We start from the raw sequence: 17,028 nt of genomic DNA, 5'->3' as shown, positions 1-17,028 counted from the left end.
GCAGAATCGCTATTCGTCGCTTAAAGCAACTGGATTTCCGTCGTTAGCAGTCCATGCTTCCCAGTCAAGTCACCACTCCAAACGCAGACCTTTAACTTGTGGTGTTGATAGTAGTCCACACTCGAGATGGTAGTCCGGTTGCTGCTAGCCTTTGACGAGTGGTGCAGAATGACATTCAAGGGATGCTAGGTGCAAATATTACGTGTTACAATGTACCCCCCCCCCCCACCCCATGAACCATGGACTTTGCTTTTGGTGGGGAGGCTTGCGTACCTCAGCGATAGAGATGGCCGTACTGTAGGTGAAACCACAACGGAGGGGTATCTGTTGAGAGGCCAGACAAACGTGTGGTTCCTGAAGAGGGGCAGCAGCCGTTTCAGTAGTTGCAGGGGCAACAGTCTAGATGTTTGACTGATCTGGCCTTGTAACAATAACCAAAACGGCCTTGCTGTGCTGGTACTGCAAACGGCTGAAAGCAAGGGGAAACTACAGCAGTAATTTTTCCCGAGGGCATGTAGCTTTACTGTATGGTTAAATGATGATGGCGTCCACTTAAGTAAATTATTCCGGAGGTAAAATAGTCCCCCATTCGGATCTCCGGGCGGGGACTACTCAAGAGGACGTTGTTATCAGGAGAAAGAAAACTGGCGTTCTACGGATCGGAGCGCGGAATGTCAGATCCCTTAATCGAGCAGGCAAGTCAGAAAATTTAAAAAGGGAAATGGATAGGTTAAAGTTAGATATAGTAAGAATTAGTGAAGTTCGGTGGCAGGAGGAACAAGACTTTTGGTCAGGTGAATACAGGGTTGTTGTTGTTGTGGTCTTCAGTCCTGAGACTGGTTTGATGCAGCTCTCCATGCTACTCTATCCTGTGCAAGCTTCTTCATCTCCCAGTACCTACTGCAACCTACATCCTTCTGAATCTGCTTAGTGTATTCATCTCTTGGTCTCCCTCTACGATTTTTACCCTCCACGCTGCCCTCCAATGCTAAATTTGTGATCCCTTGATGACTCAGAACATGTCCTACCAACCGATCCCTTCTTCTAGTCAAATTGTGCCACAAACTCCTCTTCTCCCCAATTCTATTCAATATCTCCTCATTAGTTATGTGATCTACCCATCTAATCTTCAGCATTCTTCTGTAGCACCACATTTCGAAAGCTTCTATTCTCCTCCTGTCCGAACTATTTATCGTCCATGTTTCAATTCCATACATGGCTACACTCCATACAAATTAAGAAACGACTTCCTGACACTCAAATTTATACTCGATGTTAACAAATTTTTCTTCTTCAGAAACGGTTTCCTTGCCATTGCCAGTCTACATTTTATATCCTCTCTACTTCGACCATTATCAGTTATTTTACTCCCTAAATAGCAAAACTCCTTTACTACCATAAGTGTCTCATTTCCTAATCTAATTCCCTCAGCAACACCCGATTTAATTTGGCTACATTCCATTATCCTCGTTTTGCATTTGTTGATGTTCATCTTATATCCTCCTTTCAAGACACTGTCCATTCCGTTCAACAGCTCTTCCAAGTCGTTTGCTGTCTCTAACAGAATTACAATGTCATCGGCGAACCTCAAAGTTTTTCCTTCTTCTCCATGAATTTTAATACCTACTCCGAATTTTCCTTTTGTTTCCTTTACTACTTGCTCAATATACAGATTGAATAACATCGGGGAGAGGCTACAACCCTGTCTCACTCCTTTCCCAACCACTGCTTCCGTTTCATGCCCCTCGACTCTTATAACTGCCATCTGGTTCCTGTACAAATTGTAAATAGCCTTTCGCTCCCTGTATTTTACCCCTGCCACCTTCAGAATTTGAAAGAGAGTATTCCAGTTAACATTGTCAAAAGCTTTCTCTAAGTCTACAAATGCTAGAAACGTAGGTTTGCCTTTTATTAATCTTTCTTCTAAGATAAGTCGTAAGGTTAGTATTGAATCACGTGTTCCAACATTTCTACGGAATCCAAACTGATCTTCCCCGAGGTCAGCTTCTACCATTTTTTCCATTCGTCTGTAAAGAATTCGCGTTAGTATTTTGCAGCTGTGACTTATTAAACTGATAGTTCGGTAATTTTCACATCTGTCAACACCTGCTTTCTTTGGGATTGGAATTATTATATTCTTCTTGAAGTCTAAGGGTATTTCGCCTGTCTCATACATCTTGCTCACCAGATGGTAGAGTTTTGTCAGGACTGGCTCTCCCAAGGCCATCAGTAGTTCTAATGGAATGTTGTCTACTCCCGGGGCCTTGTTTCGACTCAGATCTTTCAGTGCTCTGTCAAACTCTTCACGCAGTATTTTATCTCCCATTTCGTCTTCATCTACATCCTCTTCCATTTCCATAATATTCTCCTCATGCATATTGCCCTTGTATAAACCCTCTATATACCTTTTCCACCTTTCTGCTTCCCTTCTTTGCTTAGAACTGGGTTGCCATCTGAGCTCTTGATATTCATACAAGTGGTTCTCTTTTCTCCAAAGGTCTCTTTAATTTTTCTTTAGGCAGTATCTATCTTACCCCTAGTGAGACAAGCCTCTACATCCTTACATTTGTCCTCTAGCCATCCCTGCTTAGCCATTTTGCACTTCCTGTCGATCTCATTTTTGAGACGTTTGTATTCCTTTTTGCCGTCTTCATTTACTGCATTTTTTTTATTTTCTCCTTTCATCAATTAAATTCAATATTTCTTCTGGTACCCAAGGATTTCTATTAGCCCTCGTCTTTTTACCTACTTTATTCTCTGCTGCCTTCACTACTTCATCCCTCAGAGCTACCCATTCTTCTTCTACTGTATTTCTTTCCCCCATTCCTGTCAATTGTTCCCTTATGCTCTCCCTGAAACTCTCTACAACCTCTGGTTCTTTCAGTTTATCCAGGTCCCATCTCCTTAAATTCCCACCTTTTTGCAGTTTCTTCAGTTTCAATCTGCAGTTCATAACCGATAGATTGTGGTCAGAATCCACATTTGCCCCTGGAATGTCTTACAATTTAAAACCTGGTTCCTAAATCTCTGTCTTACCATTATATAATCTATCTGATACCTCTTAGTATCTCCACTATTCTTCCAGGTATACAATCTTCTTTTATGATTCTTGAACCAAGTGTTAGTTATGATTAAGTTATGCTCTGTGCAAAATTCTACAAGGCGGCTTCCTCTTTCATTTCTTCCCCCCCCCCAATCCATATTCACCTACTATGCTTCCTTCTCTCCCTTTTCCTACTGACGAATACCAGTCACCCATACAGGGTTATAAATACAAAATCAAATAGAGATAATGCAGGAGTAGGTTTAATAATGAATAAAAAAATAGGAGTACGGGTAAGCTACTACAAACAGCATAGTGAACGCATTATTGTGACGAAGATAGACACGAAGCCCACGCCTGTTACAGTAGTACAAGTTTATATGCCAACTAGCTCTGCAGATGAAGAACAAATTGATGAAATGTATGATGAGATAAAAGAAATTATTCAGATAGTGAAGGGAGACGAAAATTTAATAGTCATGGGTGTCTGGAATTCGAGTGTAGGATAAGGAAGAGAAGGAAACATAGTAGGTGAATATGGATTGGGGCTAAGAAATGAAAGAGGAAGCCGCCTTGTAGAATTTTGCACAGAGCATAACTTAATCATAACTAACACTTGGTTCAAGAATCATAAAAGAAGATTGTATACCTGGAAGAATAGTGGAGATACTAAGAGGTATCAGATAGATTATATAATGGTAAGACAGAGATTTAGGAACCAGGTTTTAAATTGTAAGACATTCCAGGGGCAGATGTGGATTCTGACCACAATCTATCGGTTATGAACTGCAGATTGAAACTGAAGACACTGCAAAAAGGTGGGAATTTAAGGAGATGGGACCTGGATAAACTGAAAGAACCAGAGGTTGTAGAGAGTTTCAGGGAGAGCATAAGGGAACAATTGACAGGAATGGGGGAAAGAAATACAGTAGAAGAAGAATGGGTAGCTCTGTGGGATGAAGTAGTGAAGGCAGCAGAGAATAAAGTAGGTAAAAAGACGAGGGCTAATAGAAATCCTTGGGTACCAGAAGAAATATTGAATTTAATTGATGAAAGGAGAAAATATAAAAGTGCAGTAAATGAAGCAGGCAAAAAGGAATACAACGTCTACAAATGAAATCGACAGGACGTGCAAAACTGCTAAGCAGGGATAGCTAGAGGACAAATGTAAGGATGTAGTGGCTTATCTCACTAGGGGTAAGATAGATACTGCCTACAGGAAAATTAAAGAGACCTTTGGAGAAAAGAGAACCATTTGTATGAATATCAAGAGCTCAGATGGAAACGCAGTTCTAACCAAAGAAGGGAAAGCAGAAAGATGGAAGGACTATAAGAGGGTCTGTACAAGGGCGAGGTACTTGAGGACAATATTATAGAAATGGAAGAGAATGTAGATGACGATGAAATGGGAGATACGATACTGCGCGAAGAGTTTGACAGAGCACTGAAAGACCTGAGCCGAAACAAGGCCTCGGGAGTAGACAACATTCCATTAGAACTACTGACGGCCTTGTTAAAACTCTACCATCTGGTGAGCAAGTTGTATGAGACAGGCGAAATACCCTCACACTTCAAGAAGAATATAATAATTCCAATCCCAAAGAAAGCAGGTGTTGACGGATGTGTAAATTACCGAACTATCAGTTTAATAAGTCACAGCTGCAAAATACTAACAGGACTTCTTTACAGACGAATGGAAAAACTGGTAGAAGCTGACCTCGGGGAAGATCAGTTTGGATTCCGTAGAAATATCGGAACGCGTGAGGCAATACTGACTCTACGACGTATCTTAGAAGAAAGATTAAGGAAAGGCAAATCTACGTTTCTAGCATTTGTAGACTTAGAGAAAGCTTTTGACAATGTTGACTGGAATACTCTCTTCCAATTTCTAAAGGTGGCAGGGTTAAAATACAGGGAGCGAAAGGCTATTTACAATTTGTACAGAAAGCAGATGGCAGTTATAAGAGTCGAGGGGCATGAAAGGGAAGAAGCGGTTGGGAAGGGAGTGAGACAGGGTTGTAGCCTCTCCCCAATGTTATTCAATCTGTATATTGAGCAAGCAGTAAAGGAAACAAAAGAAAAATTCAGATTAGGTATTAAAATCCATGGAGAAGAAATAAAAACTTTGAGATTCGCCGATGACATTGTAATTCTGTCAGAGACAGCAAAGGACTTGGAAGAGCAGTTGAATGGAATGAACAGTGTCTTGATAGGAGGATATAAGATGAACATCAACAAAAGCAAAACGAGGATAATGGAATGTAGTCGAATTAAGTCGGGTGATGCTGAGGGAATTAGATTAGGAAATGAGACACTTATGATAGTAAAGGAGTTTTGCTATTTGGGGAGCAAAATAACTGATGATGGTCGAAGTAGAGAGGATATAAAATGTAGACTGGCAATGGCAAGGAAATCGTTTCTGAAGAAGAGAAATTTGTTAGCATCCAGTATATATTTAAGTGACAGGAAGTCGTTTCTGAAAGTATTTGTATGGAGTGTACCTATGTATGGAAGTGAAACGTGGATGATAAATAGCTTGGACAGGAAGAGAATAGAAGCTTTCGAAATGTGGTGCTACAGAAGAATGCTGAAGATTAGATGGGTAGATCACATAACTAACGAGGAGGTATTGAATAGAATTGGGGAGAAGAGAAGTTTGTGGCACAACTTGACTAGAAGAAGGGATCGGATGTTAGGACATGTTCTAAGGCATCAAGGGATCACAAATTTAGCATTGGAGGGCAACGTGGAGGGTAAAAATCATAGATAGAGACCAAGAGATGAATACACTAAGCAGATTCAGAAGGATGTAGTTTGCAGTAGGTACTGGGAGATGAAGAAACTTGCACAGGATAGAGTAGCATGGAGAGCTGTATGAAACCAGTCTCGGGACTGAAGACCACAACAACAACAACAACAACATGTACTTAGGCCACGAAACATTGATTCTCGATTGTGATCGTCGTACATGGTCGAACGGAAACGTGCCCACCCACACGCTACCATGCAACCCAACATAGGGCCACAGTTACATCCGACCGAGCGAGGTGGCGCAGTAGTTAGTGGTTAGCACACTGGACTCGCATTCGGGAGGACGACGGTTTAAACCAGCGTCCGGTCATCCTGATTTGGGTTTTCCGTAGTTTCCCTAAATCGCTTCAGGCAAATTTCGGGATTGTTTCTTTGAAAGGACATCGCTGACTTCCTTCCCCACCTTCCCTAATCCGATTGGACTAATGACCTCGCTATCAGACACCTCCCCCAAATCAACCAACCAATCAACTATCACATCCGAAAGTGGCACAAATCTGGAAATTGCACGATTTGACCAACTATCTAGTTGATCACCCACAATAAGGCCCTTTTCAAACTCTGATAACGCTCTCTCACACATCTCATTGTGCTTCACATTGATCACTCAGTATCTGACGATGTTCGTGTACCTTATATACCGCACCAAGCGCGAGAACAACACTGTTCACCAACAACACTAACGCTCAGAAGTGGCCATTCAACCGGCTACAGATAAGTGCAACTTTAACCACTTACTTAAAACTAGAGGGATGAATGCAGAGAAGAGCAACTCTAACCATTTACCTAACTGTAGAACGACCAACCCATCATTTTATCAGGTACAGTTTCATTCGACGTTTTGAAAAAGTAAACACATTTGAACATACATCAATTAATTTCAGACAAGTTACATAGTTTACCAGCATACAGTTTTCCTTTTTTCTGTAGAATTACATGGTATAATGAACATTTTGTACTTAAAAGTTAACCAAAACAATATGTAACAAAATGTGGAATGGATAACTTTCCATAGAAAAGAAAACCATGTGTTTTAACACAAACATCTGGAAAGCACAATATATTCTAGAGAAAACATTTATAACCCTGCTTTTACTCATTCGCAACCACTTGCTGCATCGTGACACCTCATACAGGTGTATTCAGCAGTGCCTATACGTGGTCCGCAGACATACGAGGGTTATTCGGAAAGTAAGGAACGATCGCTCGCGAAATAGAAACCACAGTGAAAATCCGATGAAGTTTTGCACACCTGTGTTGGGCAGTGTCTCTAATATGCACGTCGATCGCGTTACGTCGTTCTTTTTAGTTCTGAACTCATAGGAAGCAAAAAGAAACCTAGAACAATAGTGTCTCCCGCCAAGAACGAGGGCCAGGTGATAGATTTTGCCTGAAGCTATGCAGTCAACATTACATAATTGTCGTGCATTTTCTTCTTCAAGACAATTCTCAGCCGCATTCTGCAAGGCCAAAGAAGGTGCTCCTGCATCGTTTTGTACTGAAAAGGTTTGATTACCCACAACAGAGCCCGTAGTTGTCTCCGTCGAGCTTCACCTCTGCGCACATGGACCGCTGGCTATGAAGACAACATTTTGGCACAGACAACGAGCTGTAAGCTAGCGTAGAGAATTGGCGGAAAGCACTGGCGGCTGCCTGCTATAACAAGGGTATTGGAAAGTTGGTACAACGCTATGACAAAGGTCTAAGTCGGATCGGCGACTGTGGAGATAAGTAGCTGTAAGTTGTAGCTAACTGTTGCAAATAAAACAGTTATGATTTTCACTGCGGTTTCCATTTCGCGACCTATCGTTCCTTTCTTTCCGAACAGCCCTCGTACTTGCCACACTTTATACATAAATGCTTCCTTCTGTTCTGCCTCTACACCCTCCAATATGACAAATCTTCCGAATGTTGCAATACTGTATTAGGAAGAGTATTTTGTACCCTTGTATCCTTATATACTGAAGCCTACTATTCTGCCAATTTGTATATACACTGACGTCTGCTTAATTTTTTTTCCTGTTGCTCCTTTTAGAGTACCCAAGCTTTTACAGCTGCTAAGTCCAAGAAATTGAAGAAAACTTGTATAGGCCATCTGTGACGTCCATACTTCACACTATAAAGCTGAGCCATTTAAACGATTACATCAGCGCCATACTTTGTTTTATTGTCGTAGACCACTGACTCTGGTAGCTTTTTAGGATGTCGTTCATCGATAGTTACTGTGTCATGCATTGAGCTTTTCCCCCTGATAGTATGTTAGTCATGTCACCTGACTTATAAAGAATATTTGTGTGCAAAGGTGCTGCAGCAGATATTGCTGATCGAGGTATTTCGCTTCTAGATTTCTTCACTTTGCCTACAATGCTTGTATTTTTATGTTCCAAATTTTCAACAAAGCATTTCGACGTGAAAAAATTGTCGCAGGTCATGTTTCTTCTTGCGGAAACAAAGGGCTGCATAAGACACGTTACAACATTCTCTGTAAAGGGAACACATGTGGGAAACTGCTCATCCTTACCTAGGTAAGGAAACCCATTCACCAGATACTTGGAATTCGTTATCAACTGCAGGCCAAAACTTTATTCCAAATTTGTCTAGGTTATTGCTCACGTACTGAATGAAAGAGCATCTAGCCTTCCATGGAAACATTTGCTCATCCATAGTGATATTTTCACCTGAAATATAACACGGCAAGGAATTGGCAATGAAAGAATTCCACACAGGGATAGCAGGTGCAAAATGATCTGTCTTTAGTCTGTGTGAAAGTGTGCTCTTTCCGTCAAATCGCATAGCCGCAAAATTTCGGTGAACATATATGTGGTCATTGTGTTCTGATAAAATGCTGGTACCCCATTATTCCATCATAACAGTTTCAACGGAAAGATTTTTGCTCCATATACGCCTTATAAATACGTCAGTGAAATTGTGGCTTCTATTGCATCGACGCTAATGTCCCAATCATCATCATGGAGCTCTTGGCATGCTCTGTTTTCTGCACACTTCTGTATATTTTGAAGCACGCTGTTATCAATTAGCAATCTCCAAGCACTAGAATATACAGAAGGTACGGCCAAACTTTCAGGAAACATTCCTCACACACAAATAAAGAAAGGATGTTATGTGGACATGTGTCCGGAAACACTTGATTTCCAAGTTAGAGCTCATTTTAGTTTCGTTAGTATGTACTATACATCCTCGATTCACCGCCAGTTGGCCCAATTGAAGGAAGGTAATGTTGACTTCGGTGCTTGTGTTGACATGCGACTCATTGCTCTACAGTACTAGCATCAAGCACATCAGTACGTAGCATCAACAGGTGAACGTGGTTTTGCAGTCAGTGCAATGTTTACAAATGCGGAGTTGGCAGATGCCCATTTGATGTATGGTTTAACAAGGGGCAATAGCCGTGGCGCCGTACGTTAGTATCGAGACAGATTTCCAGAACGAAGGTGTCCCGACAGGAAGACGTTCGAAGCAATTGATCGGCGTCTCCAACGTGATCAAACTGTAAATTTTCACAATCAACATGTGTGGGCTGACGAGAATCCGCACGCAATTGTGCAATCACGTCATCAACACAGATTTTCTGTGAACGTTTGGGCAGGCATTGTTGGTGACGTCTTGATTGGGCCCCATGTTCTTCCACCTACACTCAATGGAGCACGTTATCGTGATTTCATACGGGATACTCTACCTGTGCTGCTAGAACATGGGCCTTTACAAGTACGACACAACATGTGGTTCATGTACGATGGAGTTCCTGCTCATTTCAGTCGAAATGTTCGTACGCTTCTCAACAACAGATTCTGTGACCGATGGATTGGTAGAGGCGGACCAATTCCATGGCCTCCACTCTCTCCTGACCTCAACCCTCTTGACTTTCATTTATGGGTCATTTGAAAGCCCTTGTCTACGCAACCCCGGTACCAAATGTAGAGACTCTTCGTGCTCGTATTGTGGACGGCTGTGATACAATACGCCATTCTCCAGGGCTGCATCAGCGCATCAGGGATTCCATGCGACGGGAGGTGGATGCATGTATCCTCGCTAACGGAGGACATTTTGAATATTTCTGTAACAAAGCGTTTGAAGTCACGCTGGTACGTTCTGTTGCTGTGTGTTTCCATTCCATGATTAACGTGATTTGAAGAGAAGTAATAAAATGAGCTCTAACATGGAAAGTAAGCGTTTCCGAACACATGTCCACATAACATCTTTTCTTTCTTTGTGTGTGAGGAATGTTTCCTGAAAGTTTGGCCGTACCTTTTTGTAACACCCTGTATACCTTTCCTGACAAACTTCTTCGCATAGAAGTGACATTGAAATCCCACCATACCTACTGGATTGTTCACTTTACTGAGAGGCAGCGGTTTCATGCAGATCAAGATAGGCAAAATCCGCACAGATGATATAAGTCGGGTTGCCTAACTTAAAGTGCATGCAATATTTGCAGGGACTGTTTTATTTTGCCCATATTTTAATGTTTTAAACGCTGTTGCACATTGTATTTGGGAAACGCTATGCCTCAGCATATCCAATACTCGAACATTTGGAATGCGGTAATACACTTTAACGACACATGCAGTAAAAGCACACGCCACACACGACTTCCGTCTCGCACTGACCACTGTGGCGCCAGGAAGGGCGTCCGACCACAAAGTTTAAACAAAATAAATTCGTCAAATCACGAAAAACAGAGAATAGTGAACGACTGGCTAAACGCAACAGTGTTTGGAAGTGGTGTAACCAAAACTAATTTAACTGTGTAGGCTTCCCCAGCCAGAGTCAGTTGACAAAGTTTTCTGTCGTACCGTCGGGTAAAGTAAGAAACTATACTGGAGAAACCCAGTTACAGTGGTCTCCTTCCGGGTCTACAGACCCACAAGCCCCAAAAGGCAGAGTAACTGTCGCCGAATTTTTTTTTTCTTGAGCACTATGGGACTTAACTTCTGAGGTCAACAGCCCCTGAGAACTTAGAACTACTTAAACGTAACTAACCTAAGGACATCACATACATCCATGCCCGAGTCAGGATTCGGACCTGCGACTGTAGTGACTGTAGCGCCTAGAACCGCTCGGCCACCCCGGCCGGCGTTGGTTTCTCGTGTATAGTTTTTCTACGTTATGACATAGTACGATATTCAGAAAACATTCATGTCTACATCTACATCTACTTGGATACTCTGCAAATCACATTCAAACGCCTGACAGAGGGTGCATCGAAACACCTTCACAATTTTCTCTTGTTCCAATCTCGTATAGCGCGCGGAAAGAACGAACACCTATATCTTTCCGTACGAGCTCTGATTTCCCTTATTTTATCGTGGTGATCGTTCCTCCCTATATTGGTCGGTGTCAACAAAATATTTTCGGATTCGGAGGAGAAATTTGGTGATTGGAATTTCGTGAGAAGATTCCGTCGCAACGAAAAACGCCTTTCTTTTAACGTTGTCCAGCCCAAGTCTTGTATAATTTCAGCGGCACTTTCTCCGATATTTCGCGATAATACAAAACGTGCTGCCTGTCTTTGAATTTTTTCGATGTACTCCGTCAGTCTTATCTGGTAAGAATCCTACACGGCGAAACAGTTTTCTAAAAGAGGACGGACATTTGTAGTGTAGGCAGTCTCCTTAGTAGACCTGTTACATTTTTTAAGTGTCCTGCCAATAAACGCAGTCTTTGGTTACTCTTCCCCACAATATTTTCCATGTGTTCCTTCCAGTTTAAGTTGTTTATAATTGTAATTCCTAGATATTTGGTTGAATGTACGGCCCTTAGATTTGACTGCTTTATCGTGTAACCGAATATTAACGAAATCCTTTTAGCACTCATTTCAATGATTTCACACTTTTCGTTAAAAAAAATGTTCGTATAGCATTGTTGGCCGGGATGTCCCCGTCTGGTTCGGCCGCCAAGTGCAAGCCTTATTCAGTCGGCGCCACATTGGGCGACTTGCGGCCGATAATGAGAATGAAATGTTGATGAGGACAACATAACACCCTGTCCCCGAGCGGAGAAAACCTCCAACCCGGCAGGGAATCGAACTCGGGCCCAGTGCATGGGAGGCAAGCACGTTACCACCCAGAGCAGCTTTTTTTTTTCGTTATTGATCGTTGTGCTTGGCCGTTGCAGACGTTGCAAGACATCCTGTTCAAGTTCGGTGGTTGATCCGTCCACTCAGTTTTTATTACAGATGCCAACCGGCTCTCTGACCGAACACGCTGAGCTACCGTGCCGGCAACTAATCACGCGGATACACTTTTCGTTATTTAGGGTCAACTGCCAAATTTCGCACCATTCAGATATCTTTGTCAATCAAAAATACAGTACACATATAATATCCTCTCGATAGCGTTTACAAACATATTCAGATCCAACGGATTGGAAAATAGCTTTCTTGTATAAACCTCATAGAGATCAACCTAAAAGAGGAGTGAACGCACCTATGGACTGGAAAATACCTTTCTTGTATGATATTCAGAGAGGTCAACCTAAAAGTGACGTATACGCGTAAACGGTCAATCGTGGGTAAATAAATGTACGTTTCTCATTAGAGGGTGAACACGACTTCCACTGACAATATTTCAGGGATCGATCGGAGATATTTTCTGAGTATTTGCGTGTAAGGGACCTACGGTCTCTAGGGACTCGACACAGGATAGTTGCATTTCGTTTGATTTGTTCCCCTCCTTGTCTTTGAATCTGTATAGCGCTGAAAATATCTGTACAGCAGTGCAAAACTGGATGGTATGCGTTGTGTGTATGGTTTGGAAACACTGTTTTGATTCACTCGCTTGCTTTTGACAACAGTAATGCTCACTTCACTCTCCGCCCTCGAACTTGCATTCAATATCGTCTCGGATTTGTTTTCCCGGCAGTGTTCACATGGTTCAAATGGCTCTGAGCATTACGGGACTTAACATCTCAGGTCATCAGTCCCCTAGAACTTAGAACTACTTAAACCTAACTAACCTAAGGACATCACACACATCCATGCCAGAGGCAGGATTCGAACCTGCGACCTGCGAGCCTAGAACAGCTCGACCACAGCGGTCGGCTCCGGCAGTGCTACTTGTGCCTTAATAGTGATAGGCCTACAAAGCAGTGTGGATAGGTTTGCTGGTGAAGAGTTGGCCATTATGCACCTCATGTGTGGGTTCACTGAATGCAAAGAAGGGAGAGGGCAGCGATGCTATGCTGAACTACACACGCATTGAGGGCAACACAACAACATCTTGGTTTCGTTACTGTATTTTATATTGCAAGTTTTGGTGATTGAGTATCAGTTTCTTCCACTGTTGAGAAGGTGTTATGCGAAATTTCCGGCACAAAGAACTGGCTATGACGAAGCTGTTTGTGAGATAGGGGTCGTGGTTGTTCACAGTTCACCAAAAGCGGATCTGGCACGACATTTAAATACGATTTCTGGCGAAGTTTAACGCAGTCCGCAAGACTTTCGTGCCGGTTTGCGACCGTTGATGAAACCTGGATCCATCATTACTCATCATAATCAAAACAGTGGACAAATGCTGGTGAAAGTGCTCCGAAGAAGGCAAGGACGAGTTCGTCAGCTGGTAAGGTGAAAGCCGCTGCTTTTTGTGATTCCCAGGGAGCAATCCTCATAGCTTACCAGGAAAAATGCAGAAATATAACTGGACCGTATGATGCTTCCATGTTCATCAGACTTCTGTCTGTCTCCTGGCATGAAACTTTGATTTGTTTGGCAGAAATTTGATTCGAATGAGGAAGTGAAGCTGGAGTCAACGAGTATTTTGAAGAATTTGAAGGAACCTATATTTCGGATGGGATGAAAAAAAGCTGGAGGTTCACCGGACTAAGTGTATGTCCCTCAAGGGAGACTGTGTCGAGAAGAAAGGTCAGTTCTATATGAAAAAAAAAAATTCTCGCTTTATTACCAGTCTTAGCAAACCACCCCCGTAATGTCAGAAACACGATTGGAATAATACTGTAGCGGGCATTACATTTTCTACAAGGGTTTCCCGTTTTCTGAAGCGTGGAAGATCTTTGTTGATTCGCTCGCTCCAGCGTCTTTTTACGACCAGGGTACTCTCGCTGAATGGAATCAGCCCGGCCGCCGGCATTCTCGCCTCCAGCGAACGCTTTGTGGTGACTCCTCGGGACGATAGGCGCGCTGCCGTATTGTGCGCCTCCAGAGCAGGCCCGCAGCTGTCGATCGTAAGATGAAGTGGAGGATCCTGACAGCGGGAGTGCTGTAGCGCTGGAGACGCGTGGCGCGGCCGCTGCTGAATACTTCCGGGCATCTTACCGGCGTCTGCCGTTCCCTGGTCCGAGACTTGTAAAGATGGGGGCGCTGTTCGAAATGCGGGGAAAGTGGTGACAAATGTAAGCACACCGGACAAGAAAAAACGGCGGTAGAATTTATTCATAAAACTTCAGTCGAATTTCGTTGATGTCAGTCTGTTACAGACTTAGATCTTATTTTCGTTATTGGAGTAGACTTGAACCATACAACAATCGACTGGTATGATTACAGTTTGGTAAGTGATGGACGTGACAGCACATGATGTGAAATGGTTCTAATTGCTTTCTCCGAGAACTTGTGAAGCTCACTTACGAGAAAAGTACGTTTTAGATAACTGCAAGAATAATACCTGACCTCTCTGAGGATGTCTGTGTCGAAAGCTGTACCAGTAGCCGTGAGTTAGTTATAGCAACGATTACTAATGTACACAAGAAGAAGGAAGATATGCATGTTCATTATGCTAGATAAAGTGACCATCGTGTCATATATAAAACTGGAATTCAAAATCTTTACCTCTGGTCATGACCTTGTACAAGAAATACGGCTCAGATATAAAAGAACAGTTGACCATGCATTGGATAGATTTTACCTAGTATAGCAGTTCGTGTTGGGCGGGACCCTCCATGGTACACCCGTCACTATAAAGAAACTTCTAAGGAAACAGAGAGACTACTGCACAGTAGGCGTAAAACGAAGCATGCAACGATACAAGGTTTGAAACACAGCGACAAATGCATGCTTCAACATAAATACAGATGCTAGCCAACCCTGCACATTGAGCTGTCGTACACTACTGGCCATTAAAATTGCTAAATCATGAATTTGACGTGCTACAGACGCGAAATTTAACCGACAGGAATAAGATGCTGCGATATGCAAACGATTAGCTTTTCAGAGCTTTCACACAAGGTTGGCGCCGGTGGCGACACCTACAACGTGCTGACATGAGGAAAGTTTTCAACCGATTTGTCATACACAAACAGCAGTTGACCGGCATTGCCCGGTGAAACGTTGCTGTGATGCCTTGTGTAAGGAGGAGAAATGCGTACCATCACGTTTCCGACTTTGATATAGTTCGGATTGTAGCCTATCGCGATTGCCGTTTATCGTATCGCGACATTGCTCCTCGCGTTGGTCGAGATCCAATGACTGTTAGCAGAATATGGAATCGGTAGGTTCAAGAGGGTAATACGAAACACCGTGCTAGATCCCAACGGCCTCGTATCGCTAGCGGTCGAGATGACAGGCATCATATCCGCATGGCTGTAACGGATCGTGCAGCCACGTCTCGATCCCTGAGTCAACAGATGGGATCGTTTGCCAGACAACAACCATCTGCACGAACAGTTCGACAACTTTTGCAAATGGTTCAAATGGCTCTGAGCACTGTGGGGCTTAACATCTGAGGTCATCAGCCCCTAGAACTTAGAAAGACTTAAACCTAACTAACCTAAGGACGCTAACACATCCATGCCCGAGGCAGGATTCGAACCTGCGACCGTAGCGGTCACGCAGTTCCAGACTGTAGTGCCTAGAACCGCACGGCCACTCCGGCCTGCGACGACGTTTGCAGCAGCAGGGACTATCAGCTCAGAGACCATGGCTGCGGTTACCCTTGACGCTGCATCACAGACAGGCGCGCCTGCGATGGTGTACTCAACGACGAACCTGGGTGCACGAATGGCAAAACGTCATTATTTCGAATGAATCCAGGTTCTGTTTACAGCATCATGATGGTCGCATCCGTGTTTGGCGACATCGCGGTGAACGCACATTGGAAGCGTGTATTCGTCATGGCCATACTGGCGTATCACCTGGTGTGATGTTATGGGGTGCCATTGGTTACAAGTCTCGGTCACCTCTTGTTCGCATTCACGGCACTTTGAACAGTGGACGTTATATTTCAGATGTGTTACGACCCGTGGCTCTACCCTTCATTCGATCCCTGCGAAACCATACATTTCAACAGGATAATGCACGACCGCATGTTGCAGGTCCTGTACGAGCCTTTCTGGATACAGAAAATGTTCGACTGCTGCCCTGGCCAGCACATTCTCCAGATCCCTCACCAATTGAAAACGTCTGATCAATGGTGGCCGAGCAACTGGATCGTCACAATACGCCAGTCACTACTCTTGATGAACTGTGGTATCGTGTTGAAGCTGCTTGGGCAGCTGTACCTGTAAATATCATCCAAGCTCTGTTTGACTCAATGCCCAGGCGTATCAACGCCGTTATTACGGCCAGAGGTGATTCTTTTGGGTACTGATTTCTCAGGATCTATGCACCCAAATTGCGTGATAGTCTAGTCTAATATATTTGTCCAATGAATACCCGTTTATCATCTGCATTTCTTCTTGGTGTAGCAATTTTAATGGCCGGTAGTGTATTTCACCTCGAACAGCAATTGAGATGTGGCGGGGTTGCTGGCGTCGTAAGTCGAATTCCTGGCGCCTCTAGCTCGAGCTGTTGTGTGACGTCCCTCTGGTTTCAGGCCAATAAGGGCTTTGCTCGATGCTGCCTAGGGGGAAGGGGCGTGTTGCGGTGTGGCGAGGTGGGGAGTGGTAACGGAGCGAGGAGGACGTTGACAGAGGTCCGCCCGGCGAGCACTTGCACAAGCGTTTTGGGCACGGAGTCCTGCGAGGGGTTGCTGGGCATATTTTTGGGCTGATTTGAATTCGTTGCGGAATTAGAGTGCCGTCTTCGTGAGTAGTCTGAGCAGCCAGGTGTTTATGGCTGGTGACCGGTAACACATCGCTGCTCTGCAGGTATGCCCTGTGGACTCCGCACGATTTGTTGAAGTGTCGGTTTGATCGGAGGCTATTAAAACAGTGTGCGGGATCGTTGATGCAAAGGCCTTATACCCGCTTACTGACAGGAGACTGTT

The 17,028-nt window shown here is 43.6% G+C and overlaps 1 protein-coding gene across 1 annotated transcript in view; it reads right to left on the bottom strand.

Moving 5' to 3' along the window:
• Positions 1 to 17,028, bottom strand: part of LOC126457240 (tachykinin-like peptides receptor 86C) — a 1,093,631-nt gene that overhangs the window by 500,821 nt on the left and 575,782 nt on the right. The gene's annotated exons all lie outside the window — the stretch shown is intronic.

This window comes from Schistocerca serialis, chromosome 1 (assembly GCF_023864345.2).
Source record: "Schistocerca serialis cubense isolate TAMUIC-IGC-003099 chromosome 1, iqSchSeri2.2, whole genome shotgun sequence".
Classification (NCBI taxonomy): domain Eukaryota; kingdom Metazoa; phylum Arthropoda; class Insecta; order Orthoptera; family Acrididae; genus Schistocerca; species Schistocerca serialis.
The sequence above is the reverse complement of the archived record's forward strand: the minus strand, read 5'-3'. Positions and strand labels throughout refer to the sequence as shown.